The sequence below is a fragment of the Cricetulus griseus genome, chromosome 2 (genome assembly GCF_003668045.3).
Source record: "Cricetulus griseus strain 17A/GY chromosome 2, alternate assembly CriGri-PICRH-1.0, whole genome shotgun sequence".
NCBI lineage: Eukaryota > Metazoa > Chordata > Mammalia > Rodentia > Cricetidae > Cricetulus > Cricetulus griseus.
The window spans coordinates 161,829,053-161,851,448 of NC_048595.1; the positions used below are offsets into that span (position 1 = coordinate 161,829,053).

A 22,396-nucleotide genomic window follows, 5' to 3' on the forward strand; every position below is an offset into this window, starting at 1 on the left:
CCTTGCTGTTGCTGGAATTAGACAGTCTGTGTTGACGATTTATAGGCCTCGGCGTTCACACAAGCAAGGTAATAAATAACATGAAATGGGCCCTTCAGTATTAAAAACTTCAGAGCTACCCACTAAGCCATGACAGAAAGGAGGGGAAAAATGAAAAGGGTGAAAAAAAATTTAGCTGTAATGCCTGTGTCTCATATGTTTAAAATACTGTATGTGAAACGGGGGATGTCAAAAATACAGGGTGCTGAGGAATAGGCAACTCATAAAATTTTATATCTGCTTCGAGGATTTCCAACCATATAATGAGGCTTTTCCTTTCTTTTCTTTCCTGTTTTTTAATCCTCACACTTCAAGCCTGATGAGGTGACCAAGAGGGTGGGTTAGCTGTCACACCCACATGGTGACTTCTCCAGATTTAATGACAGAGTAGAGACAGAAGGGTGGCACAGTCTGTATCTCCCAGCTCCCAAGTCAGATGCCCCTATAGCCCCTGACTTATAGCATCTTTCCCATTCTTTTCCCATTCTGTTCTCCAACTAAACCCCTTTCCAATCAGTCATGTTTTCCTATCCTCCAGTACCCAAGGCCTCTGTTATACTCATACATCAATTAAGCATGTCCCACCAGGGACAGCCAATGTCTCTTTGGGAAGTTATCAAGTCCATGAAACCTTAGCTTCCCAACCCAAGATCTAAGACAAGGCATCTCGGCTTGTGATACCTGGGAGAGACATAGAGACTCCACAGAGCTTCTCTTTGTCCCCAAGAAGCTAAGACTTGGGGATTCAATTGAGCTCTAACCAAGAGGCAAGAAATATCCTTGGGGTAAAATGTGTCAAGAAGGGAGGGAGAGAGTTGAAGGAAAGGGGAAAATGTCTTAGCTGAGTGTAACAATAAGTCTTTCTGCCAAGCCACCCAAGTTTCCAAGTAACACACAGAGATTTATATTAGATACAAATGCTGCTGGCCAATTGATTACTTACTAACTCAGTCTTAGTTATCAACCATAACCATAATCTATATATTTTATAAGACTTACATCATTATTGTTACAGCTAAGTTAGAAGGAATGTGAACTCAGGATACCTGAAGCAGAGCATAGCCCCTTCCCAACAAGATACCATGACCAAGCATCTAAGTGACTCCAGGTCCAAGGTCATGCTGGACTCAGAATATTTTGGGCCTCTCAACAACAGGAGTCTTTAGTTTCTTGCCAGAGTTCTCCCACTGCCATGATCTCTCTCTCTCTCTCTCTCTCTCTCTCTCTCTCTCTCTCTCTCTCTCTCTCTCTGGGGGCAGGGGTTGGGGGAGGGGTGTCCACATCTTTATGTGTGTCCATATCTCCTACTATTGCCAACATCTGTTGAACCCAGTCTGGAAACCTTATCAACCCTTTCTTTCATCCCTTTAGGCAAATATTCACCAAGACTTATTCATAGATATCCAGCCATCCTGGAGACAGCTCTCATGGAACCAGGTACCCACACTGGTCCATTCTCCAATCTCCAAAAGAAAGGCTTATACATATCAACCCAGATTAAAGACTTCTTTGGTTAAAAGCAAGGAGCAAGCCTCTTCTAACAGGGAGCCAGAGAAAGACAATCTTACCAGTGGTTTCTAACCCTGCTGAAGAGGTTCAGATTACTTTGAACTTTAAAAGTTGACCAAAATATAATTAAGTCGCCATAGTTGTAATGAATGAATGACTTAAGAGGCAAGCCTAGTGTGATTTGAGGGTCATTGGACAACCAAATAGTATCTATGAGATGACCTAGATTTTCAGAGAGAGGGGGAATTAGCTGGGAGCAGAAAGACAGATGACAGCAGGTGAATCACTGTCTGCTTCTGCCTATAACTAAGATTACACGAACCATAGTCTCCATGTGAGTGGGAATCATGAATAGCCCCTTATTGGTATATTCCTAAAAGTTGGTACTTAGGTGATGAATATATTCATAGTTTTAGAAGGCAGAGACCCCTTTCTGACAGTAGGCTAACTCCTTTGGCACACATTACAAAAAGCATCCATCCTAGGGGTTTGTGAGATGAAAGGGAAAAGTTTGGGTTTTTTTTTTTTTTTAACTTTTGAATTCCCTAGGCATCAACAATCAAAAAGCCTAGCTTAGATTTTCAGCTCTTTTGCCCGAAATAGCCTGCAGAGCTATTGCAAAGGTATGTTTCTCAGCTCCGTAATAACTTTCTGATCTCTGTGGGCGTGGAATTCTCAGAGGGCACAGCTGAGAACTGTGGTGAGTGACTTCGGAAGTCCCAGCAGAACCCAGGTCAAACGGTCAGGACGGAATGTTTACCACTGAGGGCTGTGGCTCCAGAAAGATAGGCAGGAGGAAATAAAATGTCAGGACAGCTCAGCAATGCCAGACCAGAGGTGTTCAAGGGAGTTTGCAAAACAGTGGAGGAACTGAGGGTTAGATTGAGTATGGAGACAGTAGCCAGCAGCAGAAAAGTCTGGGGGCATTGAGGGGTTAGGTATACTTGTGGTGGCCTTACTGAAGCATAACTGCATTTTAAGTTGGGGAACATCTGTATTGTAACCAGACTGTCTGTCATCCTGGGGCATTTATAGTGCTTTTTACTGTTTCATAAACAAAGATGAATATCTTCAAAGCTAATTTTCACTACATTCAAGATAATGTTCTTTTCTGAACTCCTAGAAGAATTGCTGAGCCAGAGACTACCCAGACTTTAAGGCTTTCAAAACTTATTTCTGGGTTGATTCAGCTTCATTTGAGAATTCTGAAGACACAACAAACTGACATACAAGTAATGCTCACCGGAGTGGGGGAACTGAGGCGAACTTACCTGAATAGGAACAGATCACATGGACCCTTTGAAAGCAATCGGCTCTGCTTTCATCTGTCTGATGTGATCTAATCCGGGCTCTGGAAACAGCAGCCAACATCACCAATGAAGGCTCTCCCTACATATCAATACCATTAGCAACTGTTTACAAAAATTTTATCTGAGGCACTAGAGAGATGGGTTAAGAGTACTTGCTGCTCTTACAGAGGACCCGAATTCACCATACATGTTCCCACCACATATGTTGAATGGCTCTCTACCACCTGCAACTCCAGCTCCAGGGGCTGTGACTCCCACTTCGGGCCTCTGTAGGGACCCACACACGTGACATATACATGCATACACATAGATAAAAGTAATAAAAACAAATCTTTTGAAACTCCTATCTAAGCTCTAAAATGTCTGCATCTAACAAGAGGATTGGCTTTGAAGCCAGAATAACTTCAAATCCACAGTGACTGGCTTCCTCAGTTTCCCTATATATAAAATCAGAATAATAATAGAACCCCCAATGGAAATAAATTGCATACTGCAGAAAAAAATAAATTACTTACACACTTTACTCCATTCTTAGTGAGCACTAAACTGTCAATGACACTGTTGAGTTTATTTGTTTGCCTTATTGCTTTTAGACATCTCCAAAGAAAGATCCACGTGGATTTTCACTCCACATCCTGGTTGGTAGATAAAGGCATAGAGAAGACCTATTAGACCATCTCAACCAGATACTAACCACAGTCCCTGGATCCCCTTAGTCAACTTGAGTAGAAAGCATTTTCTAACCCCTTCCTGATCATGGTGCTGACCAGGGAGTCCAAGGATTTCCTTGTTCTGGGTAGGGATAGTCACCATATCAACCATCCAGTTGATGAAACAAGAAATGGTACTATTTACACCAAGAAAAAGGGAGAATATATTATTGATTTTGGCTTAAGAGGAATCATTATGGTTAGAAGCCCATTACATTGGACATCATAGAAGCAGAGCCCTACATTCAACGTGTCCTTTCTGAGAGAATTTTTTCAAGGACATTTAAAGGCTGCCTCTCTCTCTGGTCCTGAGATGCCCCAGGTCCCTCCCAGTCTCTCTCATCTTGCAGCCGTCCTGCCCTGACTTTTAGGTCATCAAAGCCAAGAGAACTGTGATTTACACAAGAAAGCCACTCCAGAATAGGCTAAGCCAGACAAAGCAGTGCCCAGGAGCCCTGTGAAGGCCTGAACTTTGCAACCTGTTATATTGGTATCTTAAGAGCCACTTGCATGGAGTGCATCTCTCATTTTATCATCTTACACACATTATCACCCTCATTTTAAAGCTGAATAGACAGAGAGTTACAGAGACTCAGTGAGCCCAAGATCACAAGATTATCACCAAATGGTCTCCAAGGGACAGGGCAGAAACTCCAACACAGCCCATCCAAGCTAAGAACTCCATTATTTATAACTATGAGGAGTTTCCATTAAGAAATGGAAATGCAGTATATACTCCTCTGACCCAGGAAGAAGACCCTGAGGGGACAGGCCACAGTAAAGATGATTCCTGATTAAGGAACTAGGAAGCAGAACTCTGGTCTCTCGTTTAATGGGCTTTTAAATTCATGCTACATGAAACCAGGGTGTGGCGCTGCGGTGAGGGGACAGATCTGGATGGCAGTCTTGGACATTTGCAGCAAGGGCTATGAAGGATGGGAGGAACCCAGAGACAGGAACTTGTCATCAATCCCACAGAGTTGCTGATAGGTGAAACGCTAACCCCCTCCTTCCTGTACTGCCAGTTTTCCTCATTCCACCCTAGGATTTGAGGTGCATGTTGCTGCTTGGGTAGAAATAAAATGGTCCAATGGCCAGTACTGTGACCACAGGGGCTCTTTTGCCATCCTCTACAGAGTAATAAAGCAGGAATTTGGCTACCAGTCCACTGATGCTCTACCCACAAGGGAGACTGAAAACCAAGAAATTCTAATAGCCCAAAAGAAGAGCTATGTTGAGCTAAGATCACAAATTTTGAAACAACTGATAACTAGATAGATAAGCTACAAGCATGATGGGGCCAGCGCTGGCCAAATTGTGAAAAGCAATTAGGAAGAAGGAAAGCGCAGATGCCTTCTCAAACCCTAAGAAGCACCTCTGTGGGGCCCAAGCTCTGCCTTCCCGGGATAGGAGACAACTTCCTTCAGAGGCACTTGTGAACATGAGAAGCAAAGGGGGGAGGAAATCATTCTACTTCAGAGCTTTATATACCCCAATGAGTGTGTGTGATTTGATATGCTGTATGAGCTGTGCCACCTGTGTAGAGACAAAACCACCAGTGAGAAAATGAGGCAAGTTGCTATGGAAGACCAAGGGACTCCCCACCCCAGGTTGATACTGATAAGGGAGGAAGGGGCTGTTGTCTTCTTCCTTCCAGGCAATAAACCCTTGCACTTGTGCTGACTTTGGTGCTTCAAGGCTCTTTATTGGTGATTGTTATAGTTAAGCTTCATAATCACTCAATGAAGTAGGCAGGTCTAGTGTTACTTGCCCTGTATTTCAGAGGAGAAGACTAAGGCCCCAAGGAATTCAACTTCCAAAGTCACTGATAAAGATGGATTTATTTCCTGGTTTCCCAAAGCTATTGATATCTTCTTCGAATCTTATCCTTTTTTTTTCTTTTATGTTTCTATTAAGTTTTCTTTTATGTTTCTATTAAGGTGGGGTGCATGGGAGGAGGGAAGGTAGAGGAACTGGGATTGACATGTAAAACAAGCTTGTTTCTAATTTGAAGAAAAATGAAAAAAACAATGGGTTCACTGCACATAACTTAGCTAAGGCAATAAGGTCATCTGAGAGATATCAACTACCCCAAACTCTGTAGAAAAATGAAAATGGGAAAAAGTTAAGGTCAGCAAAAAGAAGTCCTACTTCACATACAGAGACAGATGTATAAGCCTAGGTGTGTTGGGAAAGTTCAGACAACTTACCCATTGTAATCTGAGTGATAACTAAGGTCCCTGAGATGGGAGTCCATAGTTCAGCTGTTCAGAGATCCCTGTTCCAGCCTCCAGCCTTTCCAGGATTACCTCTCAGCACTGCCCACAGCTCCTATGCCTTGGCCACCATGGTTGCTCCCAAGTATATCAATTCTTCCAGCTTCCAAGCCCTGGTGACTCCTCTTTATAAAGACAGAAGTTCAAATGTCCTGGTTTTTTATCTATATTGATTTTTTAACTCCATATGTAATTAATTGCTCCCTTGAAATCACTGGAATTCTCGTATTTCCTCATTCTTCTCCACTGTGAGTTTTCTGAGTGTAGGGATGAGACATGTCTATCCCTGTACTCCTAGCATCCCCCAAAGTGCCTAGCACTTCCTGGTATGCACATAAGTTCAGTCACCATCATCATCTTAAAGTCATTTATTTAGCATCTCTTTGGCTGTATAATACATAGGCAATGCGGTCAAGGATTCTGTCCACATGTTCTATTGATCATGGAGACATTTAGCAAAGCAGAAGAAGTACATTGGCTGTATTTGCTGATTCCAAGGATTTCATTGTGTTATTGAGCCCAAACATGATACAAATTGGAGCTGCATAGTGAAAGACCTTCAAAGAAGAAGAAGGTATTAGAGAGCATCACAAAACTGTTGGGCATTTCATGTTGACCTAGGTTCCAGAAGAACCAAAGAGCAAAAGGAAAAGTGCCAGTTGCTACCTAGCTGAGAGATTCAAGATCAATACAGTCCAAGTCACTCATCTATAGAAATAGCAAAGAAGGAATAGCCAGAGTAATCAGGAAGGCTTTATAGTAGGAGAGGGAGCCGAGAGTTGGGACTGGACTATATTTTCATCTATAAAAATAGGCATCCCTACAATAAAAAGCCTAGAACCAATAATTAATATGGCTTGGAACAAGCAACTCAAGGTCCTAAGTCCATCCAAATAAATTACCTCATAGTTGGAAAAGACATGAAGAAATTATGCTTCCATTTTCCATAAAATACTAAAGTTGTTTTTTAATGTGTATAATTAAAAGAAGAAAAGAAGTCCAGATGAATTTTAAACACAGTGGAGAACTGGGCAGTGTGTTAACAGATGAATGCTTCAACTACACATGGAAAAAAATAGTATCAACTCCCCAGTACCCAGGATTACTCTGAAGTTATGAAAACCTTTCATGGAAAAGCTGCAAAGTGATCTTCAAGATGCAACTTGGCAGCAGTTAGAGGCTGAAAGTTTGGCATTACCAATGAGAAACTGCCTAAGTTAACCAATCTAAATTTGGACTTGCCAATAAGAAACTGTTAGGGCAAGAGCAGAGCTTAGGCATTTAGCTTCCTTCTGGCCTGAACTGTATCAAGGCTGGCCTTTGGTTTCATCCCAACATGAGAAAAGTGTTTCTGATGTTTCTTCATTGGCATAAAAAGGAAATGAGATGAACAGTGTGAGGACTGTATGGAAGCTGTAAAGTAAACATAAAAGGGAGGAGAAAATAAATAGAACAGGGTAGTGGCAAGTATGTGTCCATGGAAGGGAAGATGGATCCAGAGGAAGGCAGAACATTAACTTCAAAAGTTGACGCTTCTAAGTGTTAAGTAACTATGGTTGTTGCCATGTTAGCTTCACAGTGTCATCTAAATTATGCCCCAGAGTTAAGGAGGGACTTAATAGAAACTCACTTTGTCATCCAAATGCTATCCTCTTGAACAACAGTCTTTGCTAAACTTAGCTGTAGGTTATAAGATATTGATCTGACCATAGAAGTGTGGAGTCAGCCCAGCCAGTTGCCAGTGGGAAGAAAGAATCAGGCTTGGTAGAAGTCCAGTGTCAAATACCAGACAGGGTGGATCTCAAATGGATAGGACTATGTCTGCACCTCTAGAAAAATCAAGTCCCAGAGGAATCATCTAAACCAGGAGTGGTAGTCAGGTACTGTAGGCTATTTGGTTTCTGGTTCCAGATCTAGGCAGCCAAAAACATAGACAGAAGACCCCAATATTAGCTAAACCAAGACAGACGTTCTCTGCCTTGGCTCTTAGGTACTGATCATATAGGACCCTGTCACTCATTGGCAGAAACCACGCCTTCCTGGAACCCATGGCTATATTCAGGCAGTATGCCATGTGCCCAAGGTCTAGAGAGGTAGCCACACTGGGGACACATGGTAATGTCAGGTACTCTGGGTTCTAGAAATTAACCAGTTAAGGTGACTGGCCTCCTAAGTGAGCATGGCAGGGTGGGGAGAGCATGGCTCTGGGTTTATGTAGAGCAATGGTACTCAGGAACAAACAAACCAGAAGCCCTCTCCAGGCAGATTTAAGAAACCACAGGGTCAGAAGTAACCCCAAGCTAGTGCTGGGATCTGGGTTAGAGTCTGATGAGTGAAGTGAACTTTGGGGTTCAGCTCCCAATTTCAGCAAATAAAGAAGAACGTCCTTGCTTTATTGCCTCAGAATGATCCCCCAAGTGACTAAATAATACTGCTGTATGAGGATGAGAGCTGGAGACATGAGGTGATAGTTGCTATTACACAACTACTCTCACACAGCAGGGCCCATGCCCAGCTCATTCCCGTCCACCGCCCACTTCGATTCTGCTCTCCCCTTTTAGGACTCCTCTCACTCTATCTACCTGTCCATGTGGGACTTGCTGGTCCCTTAGGAGGCCCTTGTGTGGTCCACTCAGCCCTCATCCGCTTCACTCCTTCTCTTTTTCTGCATATACTTTTGCAAAAATGCCTCTGGTTCCAGTCATGGTCAGAATCAGTCACCAACAGGAGGTAGTGCCTTCATATCCCCAGTGACAGCCAAGTAGAGTGCTGAGGGACAGGAGCAATAGAGGGAGCCACCAGGAAGAGAAAGAGCTTCCTTTCCTTGTTTTGGTCATTCACTGGGTCCTCATAAATGTCACAAAACCACATGTAGCTGCAACCATGGATACCCCAAAGTGCCTCTTCCCAAGAACCTGATATTCGGATGGGAAGTTAGAAACAAAATAAGTAAGTTTTAAGTGAGGTGATATCAGGTGCTATGGGCAAAAAAGAAAGATGGTGGAGCTATTACACAAGGCAAGGTGGGATGGAAGCTGGAGAACAGTAACCTGGAAGGGAGAAGACTGGGTATTCGAATACCTTGGGTAGACAGCAGCAAATGGGAACGATGTATCAGTCATTCAGTGTCTTTAAAATGCAGAAGGGGGTCTAAAGGCTAGAGGGAGAGAATAAACTAAGCAAGAAGGAGAATAAAAACTGAGACCAGAACAGGTGACCATGGGAAGTCCTTGGATTTAAGGAGAGCATTACCACCCTAAGGTAACTTAGAAGGGCCTGACATTTATAAGGACATGGGTGGCAGTGCCAGGGGGAGACAGACGGAAGATGTGTTCTCAGGCTACTACAGCAACCAAGATGAGAGATGATGGTAGCCACACCCAAAGTGACACACTACACAGGGAGCTCCTGAATTTCCCCATGCAGAGTCCTCCTTACATTCCACAGCATTTTCTAACCTTACAAATTTTCTCCACCATGGCAACACAGTCTTAGTGGCATTGTTGATGAGGCAAACACTAAATGAATCCACAGCATCTGTAGTCCAAGTGTTCACACATTTGAAAGAGTTACACAAACAAACAGTAATTTGTTTTTTCAGACCCAGCAATCATGTTGCTCCTCCAAAGTAGACACTGAGATTTTTCTGTCTCCCTTTGCCCGTCCCTTCAACCAGTGTAAGCCTTGTTTCTCCAGCCTCTCTATTAGAATATGTCAAGGGAGCTCACAGGCTCAAATGCCAGTGGGTGTGGATGGTAACCAAGCACAGATCATCACCCAGAATCCATCCCTAAGTGGAAACCAACAGATCCAAAAATCAGTCCGAGATTGTAGCTGAAAGAGTGCACACTATGAGGTCAACTTTCATTAGATTCTCAGGAACCCCTACTAAGAAAAGGGAGTGTTAATATGCACAGGTTTAATGAGCTTTTCCACCCAGTTACCATATATGTTTCAATAAAGACTTTCCATGTCAAATTCCAAGTAGAAAGTCCAAGGTGAAGAAAGGCACACATCTGAAGCCATAGGCTTCAATTTACCCCAGACAGGAAGGGAACCACACAATCTGCAGATTAAATATGTTTTTTATTCCACAACATAGCTTTCTTTCCCTCCCAAAGCCAGTCTTGCATCCCAACTATAATATGCTCAATAAGAATTTGTGGAATGTAAAAGTACCATGCAAGGATTCCCATGTGAGAAACAATAGAAGGAAAGGGTATATGGACCACAAGATGATTCAAAATAAACCGACATGCATGAGGAGAAAAAGATATAAAAAGCCCAAGGCTGTATGCTGCCCTTAGATAAATCATGAGTGCTTTGAAGGTAAGGAAAGTTACAATGCCTCACTTCACAGAGGTGCACAAGGGTTGAAGCTTGTGGTGAGGTAGAAGCATTTGCAGGGTATAATTACACAGCCCTTCAGCGTCCATACTGCCTTCCATGCAATGTAAAACAATGTGTCATAGTTCCGTACAGCCAAAGCAGTAATTTACAAGAGTCAGCAACTCTGCGGGGCAGGTAAGCCATATTTCAAAAGGGAAAGGGGGGTCAGGGGAAGAAGAGAGAGACAGCCAATCAATTTCCAAAGATCCTGCTTCCCTGCCACTCTGCTGACCTTTCGGGCAAGACCTAATGCCAATTAGCTCAGTTATAAAGTCTATAATTCTTCTGGGGAAGGGCAGTGTGGAACACATGATCATTTTACAACGGTTGTCCTAATTTGCAGCCCCCAAACATGGACTCCTGGGGCCGCCAGGTGGGGGTGGGGGGATTTGTTGGCAAGCGACTGGAGCAGCTGGAAGGGATCACAGAGCACAATTACTGTCCGCGCATGGCCACATCTGGAAAACAGCTCCATGCTGGCTTTAAAACAGCATTAATGAAGAATGGAACTTTGTGCTGGGAATGACTGGGTGGGGAAAAAAAGAAGGGGGAAGTGAAGGGGTACCCCTCTGCCCAGTGCGGTGGGGGTGAAAAGATTGTAGTGAAAACAGGAGGCAGGGTAGAAGATGGACTCCAGGGTGAAGTGGGTGTTGACAAGAGAGTAGGCTGCAAAGGTCCTATTACTATGGGGGCATGTCTCCGAACCCCTCCATGCCTGCCATCTTGAAACCTGAGCATCATGCAGGGCTGGTCTTTTACACATTAAGTTTAGCTGACATTTGTCCATTATGTGAGATATTTGTAGCACCTGGAAATTTCCAAACTAAAAGAATATATAGCAATCTATGGATAAAAGGGCTGAAGAGAATGTGATGAAGCAAAAACCAATTAAATCCAAAAGAGCTCTTTACTTCCCGTCTCACCAATATTCTGACCTTTCTGGACCTGCAGAGGAAGGAAGGGAACTTCTTTTGTCATGGTTGAAAAGAACTGTGAAGACAAGTGTGGTGGCACACACCCTTAATTCTAGCATCTGGGAGGCAGAGGCAAGTGGATCTCTGTGAAGGCCAGCCTGGTCTACATAGTGAGTTCTGGGACAGCTAGAGCTATATAATAGAGGGACAACTTAAGGAATGAAGGATTTGCTTCAGTTCATGGTTTCAGGGGTTCATTCCATCATAGCAGGAAAGACAGAAGACGTGGTGGGGCCAAGACTGCTCATATCACAGCGGATCCTGAAACAGAGAGTAGAGCAAGAATAAGGAGTGAGTATAAACCTCAAAGGTCCATTTCCTCTAGCTGGCTGCTACTTGCCCAAGTTTCCAAACATTCCCCAAACAGGGCCACCTGCTGGGCAAACTATTTCAGGTTCAATCAAACCCTGATACCCTAAGAGTTTAAGTAGTAGGCACAACGCAGAAAAGGGTAGAAGTGAGAAAAGAATGGCTCTAGTGGCAAAATTCTCATGGAAGACTACTGTGGGTGTAAGCTTGTGTCCCAGGAATGGAAGTGGTATAGCGTAGAAAAGATAGAGGGTCAAAGAATCCACAAAAGCATCAGCCCCACAGAAGAAAGAGACTGGAGATGAGTCTAGTGTCACTAGGGTAGGAGGGGAAATATGGAATGAACACTGAAGCTGCTGTTGACCACCTGCTAAATGCCTATACTTTGAAGAGCATGAAAACTTCTAATTCCCTCAAGTTTCCGTTTGTTCCAAGATACCAAGAGATATATGTCACTGTGTCACAAAGTACTCTATCTTCCCAGCAAATCAACATGTATCTGAATGGGAGGACACAAGGAATTACAAGCTAAATGCAATTAATTACATTGTGGGGATGCAAACATTGAAGAAAGGTGAGACCATTCGACAGTTACAGTGTAAGGCAAGGAACGCTTGAAGACCAGTTAACGGGTAGAGGCGTGGAACCCCTAAAGAGGTTAGAAATATACCTGAAGGAAAAAAGAGGTGGTTGAAGTTAAACCCTTTAATCCAGTGAGAATAGGAGGAGGTTTGAGTGGGGCCCTAATGATAGGATAGAATTGCCCAGAAAGAAAGGAACATGATGTTTTAAGATAGGTTGGCAAGTGCAAAGAGGTTTGTGCAGGACAGCCAAAGGGAAACAAAATGCCAGAAAGTCCATCTGGACTGTTTGTGGAAAGCTTCAGTGCCCAAATAGGATGCTCAGACTTCACCTCCCAGAACAGTGGGGAGTTAGGTGCCTTCAGTAGATAGTACCTCATGCTATGAAAGTGTACTATCTTGCAATCTCCCACAACATCCATCTTGGACTTGTATCAGTCTTCTCTGAGCCCCATTTTAATCATCTCATCACTTTCTAAGCATGTAGTCTGTGCTTTCTGTGTGCCATCTGGCTAAACCCAGAAGACACTAGATTACTAGCATCGGAGGGACAGCTTTGCTTCCCACCTTCTCTTTGGTGTAGGCTCAAGTTTGAGCCATACTCATTGGGCCAGAACCCAAAAGACTTTCACTAGCTACAAGCAATGGGCTTCATGCCAAGGGCTCTCCTCTGGGAAAAAGAGGTTTGATGTCTAGCCTTGAGATGATCTACAAGGCAAGTCTACAAAGTCTACAAGGCAAGATGTCTAGCCTTGAGATGTTAAAAGATCTGCTACATTGTGATCCTGGTGCAGAGAATTCCCGAATATGAGACTAATGTCTTTGTATAGATCCTGCTTCTGCCCTCACAACCATACCTTGTATCTCTGGACCCATAAACTTTGTCCCCTCCCTAGGGAGCTCATCCCTTCATCTAGTCATCAGCTTGCTCTTTCATCTAGACTGACCTACATTATCTGGAATCGGCGGTGCCAGCCACAGAGATTGTGTGTATTTAGAGAGCTCTCAGTGGTTGATGAACTCCTTTAAGTGTTTTATTCAGCGATCTAGCAGAGTGACATAATTCCCTTTCTAAAAATGTAGAATCTGGGTCAGGGAGGCTCAATGGCTTTGCTCAAACCCAAAACTCAGTAGCTGACCATCACTACCACAGATGAAGACCCTGTCACTACCACTAAGGCCCTCTTTTCCATCCTGGACAGCTTTGCTACAACCTGCTTTCCACCCATAAACCTCAGGGACTTGGCCTGCTCTTGCCTAAAGTCCTCTGTTCTCCTTGCAGAACTTTCTGCCCTAGGATAGATAGACTGAAGGTTAGTAGGCTGACTCTAGATGACGTTGCTTCTGAAATAAACACCCTCATGCATTCTATAGGATCCTGTCTAGAGTCCCTATGGAGGGACAGAAAGTGGGAACTAACACAGTAAGTGCAAGGAATACATGATCTTTAAAGGAATGTTAAAAAATAGTTTGATCTCTCTGAAATGAGATGAAACTCAGCTTCTCCTCAGTTGTTCTTGTGTGGCCTCCATGCCCTCACCCTCAACCTCTTGGATCATATTAATGACTCTACTCCATTTCCTTTCCTTTATTGGAACTAGTCTGTGCCAAATCATCATTTTCTCCATATTCTTTACCTGTACCCCACTGGTGGACACTGACCTCCTGCACTTCTCATGTTTTCATCACCAGAATCCTTGTCCCTATATTCCAAGGCACACAAGTCCTTCCTTCAATATAGAGAAGTGATTCAAGTCTCTACACCTCCTCCAATGTAACATGGGAGCTTCCATTGGATGCAGAGGTTTGGGCATTATATAGAGAGTAATGCCAAGGATGTTCACAGAGGAGCCCTTACCTTTGAGCAGCTTATAGTCTAGATAAGCCTATCATAGAACTGTATGTTAAAAAAAATCTCTAAAGCAAAAAAAAAAAATCTCCGAAGCAGTGCAGTGCCCAAACAGCCTATATGTAATCAAGGTAGGGTAGGCTGGCCTAAAATAGACGCATTGAAGGGAGATAAAGGAAGAAATCCACAAGGTTTTACTGGGAAAGCTTCCTAAGATCCTCAAGGAGTGCTCCGTGGTCTATCTTCAATGACTGCACAGAAGAGGACATTCCAGAGGACGAAACAGCAGGGACAAGTGCCCTGGGGCAGTACTAAGCATGGAATCTGAAATGTCTAGTCTTCCCGGAGCATCTGGCTGTGATGAACTTGGACCTCCTCTCCAGTTTTCAAAGTTGAACTCAGGCCTACATGCAGAACGATGTCCATGTGGCCCCAGGCAGCCTGCCCGGGTGGTATTTTTCCATTACCCTGGGAAGCAAAGTTCAGTCACTTGTTGATAGCAATGTGACCATTCAAGGAGAAAACAATTAGAGATGCTGAGCTCTGGCCCTGGAGAGGAAGGAGGGAGGGGGAAAATCCTCCCTGGGGGAAAAGGGCCGGGTGGGAAACATCCAAGAGGGTAATTGGTAAATATTATTGTTTCGTTCCCTGTGCCGACTCTGCCCTGGTCTCTCTGCAAGTGGCACATTTAAATCACAGCCTGACTTTGGCAGATTTAATTGAGTCGCCACTGAAAAAGAAATTATCCCTGTGCTATTAATTTTTATAGTTCCTCAGGGCTTTTAAAAAAGTGTTTGGATTTTCGAGGTCTTTGAAAATGAAAACATTAAATTTTATTAAAAGGAAATGTAGGGGGGCTGGCAGGGACCTGCCAGGTCCTGACAAGATGGTTAGTGGGAAGGCTTGGGCCCTCTCAGGTAGTGTGACAGAATGAGAGGCAGGTGGGTCTCCAAAGACCTGTGATGTCTCCAAGACGCATATTCTCTACCAGCTCCTGGTGGGTGCCCCATGAGAACTACCCAGACCCTGGCCTCGTGACCCAAGCCCCTGCTAGCACCCAGGCTGATAAGTGGCTAGCAGAAAAGGGCTCTCTCAGCAGAGGCTGAACAAACATGAGACCCAATTTGTAGGGCCTGGAGCTCATGTGACGCAGGAAACTTTCTTGCAGAAAAATAATTCAAAATTGCAAATACTAAATTATGTCAGAAAGTGAAATTTTAATGAGAAAGAGAAAAGTCACAACAAACTGCACATTTGAAAAGCTGACAAATTCCTCAGGCACCACAAACTTTAGAATAATTGGCACACATCTGTAATACTTTTCTTCCTACATTTTTTTGTCAGCAAGCACTTTGATCATCTCTTTAAATGACTGTAATCTTTTCAATATTATTTTTAAACAGAGAATATGAAGATAATTCTGTCTCTCATCTAACAAGCTGATCAAATTTGGTACTTTATTATTCACGGCTTAGAAAAATCTCTTTCAGCCTCACAATTCGTCACTGGTAATGCCATGTGAGTTTTCAGGACTGCTATTAACTTTGCAGAAACCTCTGTCAAGTATCTTTTCTATATGAGCTATGAGAATTCGGGGGCATTTTAACTTCTCTTTTATAGCAACAAATCTAAAATGCTCTTTGAGTTTATGAAACTTCCTAACCAGATTGTCATTGATGTCCCCATCTTAGTGGCATATGATGAGTTTTATGGTATCTTTGTCAACATCGGTATTTCCTGTCACATTAGCAAGACATTTAAACACTGGGATTCTGATAAATCCTGTCAGCAATGCCCATCAAAAAAGAAACAAGATGAACAGCATAATTAATTATATTACTTTGCTTGATCGAATATATTCTTGACAAGAGAGAACTTGCATTTTGATGAGTAGCGATGACAATCACCTGCTTATGCCTTTATGGACCTGATGATGGGAAGGGTTTTCCACCAAGTGGCTTGTTTCTCTTCCATCATCCATGAGCTCCCAATGCTGGGCCCTGTAGGACACACATACTTGGGCCTCCCCATTGTTTCATTCCCTTTCAACTCAACACAAAGGGCATCGGCACAATAAGTTTCATGGGTGTTCTTGAAAGTTGAACATTTAAATTTGACAATTGGTGATAGTAAATTACAGATAAGTAAACGCTATGTATATCAAATGAACACAAGCCAAAACTGTGCCCCCAAACTCAACAGTTGCTTAGTAGTTCATAAAATGCTATTTCAGTGTCACCCTATATGAGGGAAGTAGGATGGGTAGCAAAATCAGAAGTTATAGAAACAATGGTATTAATAGATGATGGCTGAGAGGCCTCACCAAATACACAAAGCTTGAGGACCATGTAAACACATAGTGCTAATTCACTTCTACACATTTAGGTGATCCGGAGAAGAGGCCCTTGAACACGGTTGTCTGGGACTGTATTTGGAGATAAAAGTATCTCAGAACTATATTAAATAATCTTTAAATGACAAGGAAAGTGAAGTGGGACTTGGTGTGGGGCAGCCTTGAAGTTCAGGTACAGGGTGATCAGAGCTGGATGGGAGGGACCAAGAAAGCAGGAGTGGAGCCTATATTGTATATGACCCAGACTGCTGAGGAAGAGCACACCTGCGTGCCAGAGTGTGTTTATTATGCACAGGTTCATGTAAGTACTGTAAGTACATGGCATTCTATATATAAATGCATGCACCCCTGTACAAAGGTACGTACATATATGCTGTGAGCACAGGTGCATGTATAGGGAAGAGAATTAAGGGGTGAGTATAAAGCCTGTTGTAGAAATGCCCTAGAATAACAATGAGCATCAGCCTAACAAAGAAGCAGGACATTAATACCCAGGAAGGTGAGACACTTTGCCCAACAGTTCCCATTTAGTCTGTGGTAGAGCCCAAGCTCTCCCTCAGCCCCTGACAGCATACTTTACACACCACATGCATCAGTTCTGACTTACATAGACAGCTTCTGGTTCCTCTCCAGGGTTATGTCAGCATACCCTGACAACTTGTCCCCACACATAGCCAATGAGCCTGAGGAATGACCTCACTACCACTTCAGAAGGGTCACTCAGCTCCACCATCTATGACTCTATCCTGGTCCCTCAGCTCCAGCTCTGTCCCCACTGAAAGTCACAAAGTACTAAAGAATCAGGTGGAGAGATAAGTGAAGAAAAATGCATGTTTGTTTCAATGACCATGTGCTTCCTTACGGGAATTGAGAAATGTTGGAGTCATGTCTGCTGCAGGAGTAAGAATGCTAAATGATTTATACTTGCTTGGGTAAGGAAATACACTCGATACCTGTCCAAACAAAAAAAAATCAAGGGATAGTCATGTTAGATGTCATATCCTGGGCCCTCAGCAGTCCCAGCTCCATAATACCATTTTTCAGATCATTCCATTGGCAAGCCAACTAAAGCTTTTGAAGTTATAGAGTTTGACATAGCCAGGAGTAGCAGAGTTGGAGCACAGATTCAGACAGTTATAAACCAAGATGGTGTACCACCTTCCATGAAGAAAATGTGTAATTCCCCAATATACACAGAACCCTAGTCAGATTCCCCAAATTAAAGAGTCACTTAAGGGCCATCAAAATTGAAAATTAATAGTTGCTCTCTCCCTGTGGTTACCCTGACATACATGTATATACAAACATATACACACATACATACTCTTGTCCTTATTGACCCCATCAAGCCTGCTTCTCCAGGCCAGTCTTATTTCCGTATCACTATTTCTCCTCAACACTTGGGCTTCAGCCAGCTGGTCACAGATCTCTGGTTTCTGTTTAACCTCTACATGGGCCTTCCATATTTACAACTCTTGCCCCTCAGTATTTCAGTGTATTAGTAGAACAAGAACTGGGGGTGGGCAGATTATATGTGTGAATACACATTCTACATACTTGTGAGTGTGCCCATGCAGCTCACAGGAGACAAAAGGCCAGCAATACATCCCCACAATGAGGGCACCAGCACTAAATCTTCTTTCTCCCTACCTTTTTACAACCAAAGAGAGGCCCACTTGCTCCTCAGAAAAATAAGAATGAAGCCTCCTCCCAAGCTGAACTCATAAACCTCTAGTCTGTGGGAACAGGGCCCACCCTTCCAAGTGGAGATAGACAGACACTGGCCCAGACACAGAGTGTGGAAACTTCCACCGCCCTGCCTTTGACCTCTCTACCTCCTAGCTTTCTGCATCTTAAAGAGACCCTGGATGCTAGAGGACAAGCCAGCTAGACAGCTCAGATGTCTGCTGATTCCAAGCTGTTGTCCTTGGATAGAGGGCTACGTATTCCTTTTATTTAATATCTGGGGATGCCTAAAAGTTTAGGAAGGAGTCAGAGTACCCCTCGAGCTCAGAAGCCTGGGGTTATTTTTGTTCTATTTCTGAAAAAGCTGGTCTATTTCCAAGGATTACAACACCCTGAGAAGTGTGAGGGGACAGCTACTCCCTGTCATCAGACCCCTGCCTTGAGTAAGCTGCCTGCCTGACCCTCTGGGTCTCCACTTTTGCTGACCACTTCACTGCAGAACTTTAGGGTTCAAAGTCAATGACGGCAGTAAGGAGCATGTGTTGTTGATATTAAGCTTTAAACCTGCTTACCAGGCCAGTCTGTTACATGAGAAACAGATCTATCAGGAGTAGAAAAGTACAGAGAAGAACAACCCAGTTGCTTACAGACCTCAGGGCCCTGGGTCAGAGAAGGTATATGTTTCACCTGGTTTGGCCTGATCTTTTCTGGATTCTACTAGGTTCCCTGAAATCAAGTCACCCAGATGCTGAGCTCTTTTGAGGTCATTAGTAGAAGTGTTGACTGTCTAATCCTGAGAATCAGATGAGGTCATTGGACAGTGGACAAAGCAACATCAGCACCCAGTGACTCAGTGAGCTTTTCCTGTATCTTACAAAGTGATTTTTGATGCCCAGAGCCATTCTCATGATTTATTTGGTCTACCTAATGAGAATCATGTCCTGTGGTGTGGGGACTGTACTGATGGTCACTGTAAGGGCTGTAAGGGACTATGCTGATGGTCACCTGTGGCCAGGGCTCCGTCTGCCCAACACGTTCTAAGTCAGAGAAGTAGGAGACCAGTGTGACCCAACCTTCGGGGAATGTATATGTCTAGTTAGAAATACATAGAAGCCACAACAGAGCCTTTCCCACTCAAGATAAGTGGAGCTTCAGACAGTGTTGCCAGTCATTGAGTTGGAAAGGAAAGCATGATGTCCAGCTGAAGAGATGGCTCCTTGACTACAGGAGGACCTGAGTTTAATCCCCAGAACCCAAGTAAAAAGGCCAGGTACTGTAGCCCTTGCTTGCAATTCCAGCACTGGGAAGGGGGAGGCAAGCAGATCACTGGGGCTCACTGGCCATACAGTTTAGCCTGTTTGATGAGCTCCAAGACACAAGAGACCCTGCTCAACAGATGAAGTAGGAAGAGTCCCTGCACATTGCATACATACATGTACCTGTGTGAGCACACACGCATGGTAAGTCATGCCCAAGCTGAAGCATCCAAGTCCTGAGACAAAACCTCCTGGAAGCACGCTTCTTTCTTTAGCCCCTTGTCATCTGGAGTTCCCAAATAATAATATAAACCACAACAGACATCCAGTGAGAGCAAGAACTGAAGCTTGGTTGTTTGAATCCAAACATCTAATCTCTCTGATAGAAGCAGAGATGCAAGGCAGGTGGGTCCTGTGGATATTTACACTCTGGATACTGGGAAGTTGGTGGCAAATGCTCAGTTGACAACAGCAGAGAGACCTGTTGCAAGTAGTGTGAGGTAAGAACACTCCCAGGAAACTGTATGGGAAAGTGCCACCTTTCACTTTTCTCTCTGAACATTGGGTGCTGGTTACAACCTGAATTGCATTTGAGACATTGTGCTGGTTAGAAGGGCATCAGACAGTTGAGCCTCTCACCATCACACAGCATCAGGCAGGTGAGCCCCTCCCTATCACACTGTTACTTCAGTACTCAGCTTCAAGATTCCTCTTATGTGTTTTTTTCTTTTGCCTCCAGTCTAAGAAAACATGCTGCCCTCATTCTCTCTAAGCCCAGCCCTTCATCATCCTGGTGTACCCTATTTGCAATAAAAATCATCACTTAGCCTTGAACCGACCCCTCTACTTTGCTCTGATTGATTCATTAATACATTGATACTGCACTTCTTATAGTTTTAGAGTCCACTAGGAACTTCTTCCTTAGAAAATAAGATACAAGATTTAGGGATCAGCGCTATTAAAAGGCAACCTGAGATGAATTTACTCCAGACTTCCTATCTCATCCCTAGCCACTGATTACATCTCAGAGCAATGTATCTGGGAAATCAATATTGTATGAAATAGAGATTTCAAGGGGAAAGCTCATCCTGGCTGGCTACATATGGATAATTAGGTGAGGACTAGTGACAACAGGCCTGATTTACTATGGAGTACTCATACCTTTATGGAAAAAGTATTTGACTCATTCAATGGTTTAACTGCCAAAAGTATAGACACACAGCAATATGGCTCCAAATGACAGTGGGAGACAGTCCTGGGATGGACAGTCAAGCACCCTTGGGACCTTTATCAAACATTTCTAACCAGTATTGTTTCCTAAAACTCATCACAATCATCTTCAGTCTTCTGTTTGCCATCTGCATGTCCCCACTCTAGTCAGAAAAGGCCTTTAAAACTGTAAGTCTTAGACTCTTGGCCATTGTTCTTTTCTGTGTTAAATTATAGAGTTGGCAAAAATGAAGAAAGAATTGGAACTGTACCAATCCATTCCCGATAAACGGGGGGGGGGGGAGGTGTATTTGGTCTTTAGCAAGTGTGTGCCATTGAGGAAGGCCAGCTGCTGAGGGGTTAATGTGGACTGGGGCAAGGTTGGCCTCCCTTAACAGAAAGGAAGTAGAGAAAGAGGACAGCCCCTCGCTCTAAACCCAACCCATCCCTTAAGAGCTCTGTAGCAGTAAGCTGCCACTTACTATTTTGGTTCTAAAATTCCATGATATACTACATCCACAGGCTGCAGATCCTTAGACTCTCACTTTGAACTCAAACTCTTCTTCGACTATTATGTGTGTTGCTTGACCCAAACAGTGGATCTTCAAGCACTTTAAGTTCGCCTGTGCCTGCAAGTGCTGAAACACTAGAGTCAATGAGTGATATGGAGTAAGAGCATTCTAAAGGAAGCATGTTTCACAGACACTTCGGCCACTGGATAAGGCAAACGGTAAATGGATTTATTACTTTTCTTATTGTTCTGACCAAATACCTGTGGGAAAAAAAACCTAAAGGGGGAAAGAGTGTACTTCGGCTCATGGGTTCAGAGGCTCTAGTCATTGGATGGTTGGCCCCAAGCACTTCAGGAGAATCTGTGGCAATCCAAGTATATGATGGAATCCATGCCAGCAGGAAGCAGGGTGAATGTCTACACTGGTATTCTCCTTTTGTTCCATTCCGGACCACTAGCCTACAGAATAATACTGCCCACATTCAGAATGGACCTTGTCCCATTATTTACTCCTCTCTGGAAACACCTTCACAGATACCAAAATGTCCCTTTTACAGATATCAAAATTAACCCTGTTACATGCATAACCCAGAAGTATAAATTCTAAAAATCATAGCATTCTTTATTTGTACAAAGTATGTTCAAATCTTCAAACAGTACTATATTGAACGTGTTAATGGACCTGTATAATACTCTTGTTCTCAGTTCTTTCACATGGGACTACCTGCCTTGGGCAGTTCAACACATGAAGAAGGCCAGGCATGCGCTGTGTGCCTGTACTAGGAACACCATTTAATACTCACCAAACCAGGAAAGCAGAAGTAGGAAAAGTGTTACTGGATTGTCCTTGTTCTGTTATCAAACACACAAAGATGAATTATGGGGTTTGTGTCTTCATCCACTAGGCTGAAGACAACATGAGACTAGGGTCTTTTGCTATTGTTCTGTATTCAATCCCAAGTGCCTACAGTGGAGGCATGTACATAGCACATACTCAGTAAAACTGTGATAAATATGTGGATGGACGGATGGATGGATGGATGGATGGATGGATGGATGGATGGATGGATGGATGGGCCGACAAACAGATGTGTGGATAGATGAATTTTTAATATAAGAGATGAGACTTGGGGGAAATAATGCATCATTAAAGATGTGCCATTTTAAAAGAGTCACTCCTCTGTACCATCAAGACACTTCCCGAAGACGGATATGTCCCCCTTTACCCAGGAGGAAGTAAGCTAGAGATGATAAATAACACATTCAATGATACATAACCCACAGGAATGGAAAACAGACAGAACACATGTCAATATTACAAGCCCTTATTTGATAAATTCTGTGTGCTTAGCGTTTTGTTGGTTCCATTTTTAAACACAATAGAGATGCAAAGGACTCTATCCAGCTGGCATTGTTCCATCAGCTCTGCTCTTTC

The 22,396-nt window shown here is 43.4% G+C and overlaps 1 protein-coding gene across 7 annotated transcripts in view; it reads left to right on the forward strand.

Annotated features, from left to right (window-relative positions):
* Nucleotides 1-22,396, forward strand: part of LOC113833667 (urea transporter 2) — a 253,969-nt gene that overhangs the window by 133,445 nt on the left and 98,128 nt on the right. For 2 of the 7 annotated variants that reach the window (XM_027397964.2, XM_027397962.2), the window contains exon 3: nt 20,973-21,180. The exons of 3 other annotated variants lie outside the window; for them this stretch is intronic. The gene's annotated coding sequence lies outside the window, so the exon portion shown is untranslated. Of the gene's footprint in view, nt 1-19,627; nt 19,742-20,972; nt 21,181-22,396 lie in introns of all 7 variants that reach the window. 2 more of the 7 variants (XM_035440040.1, XM_027397965.2) reach the window with 2 other exon arrangements.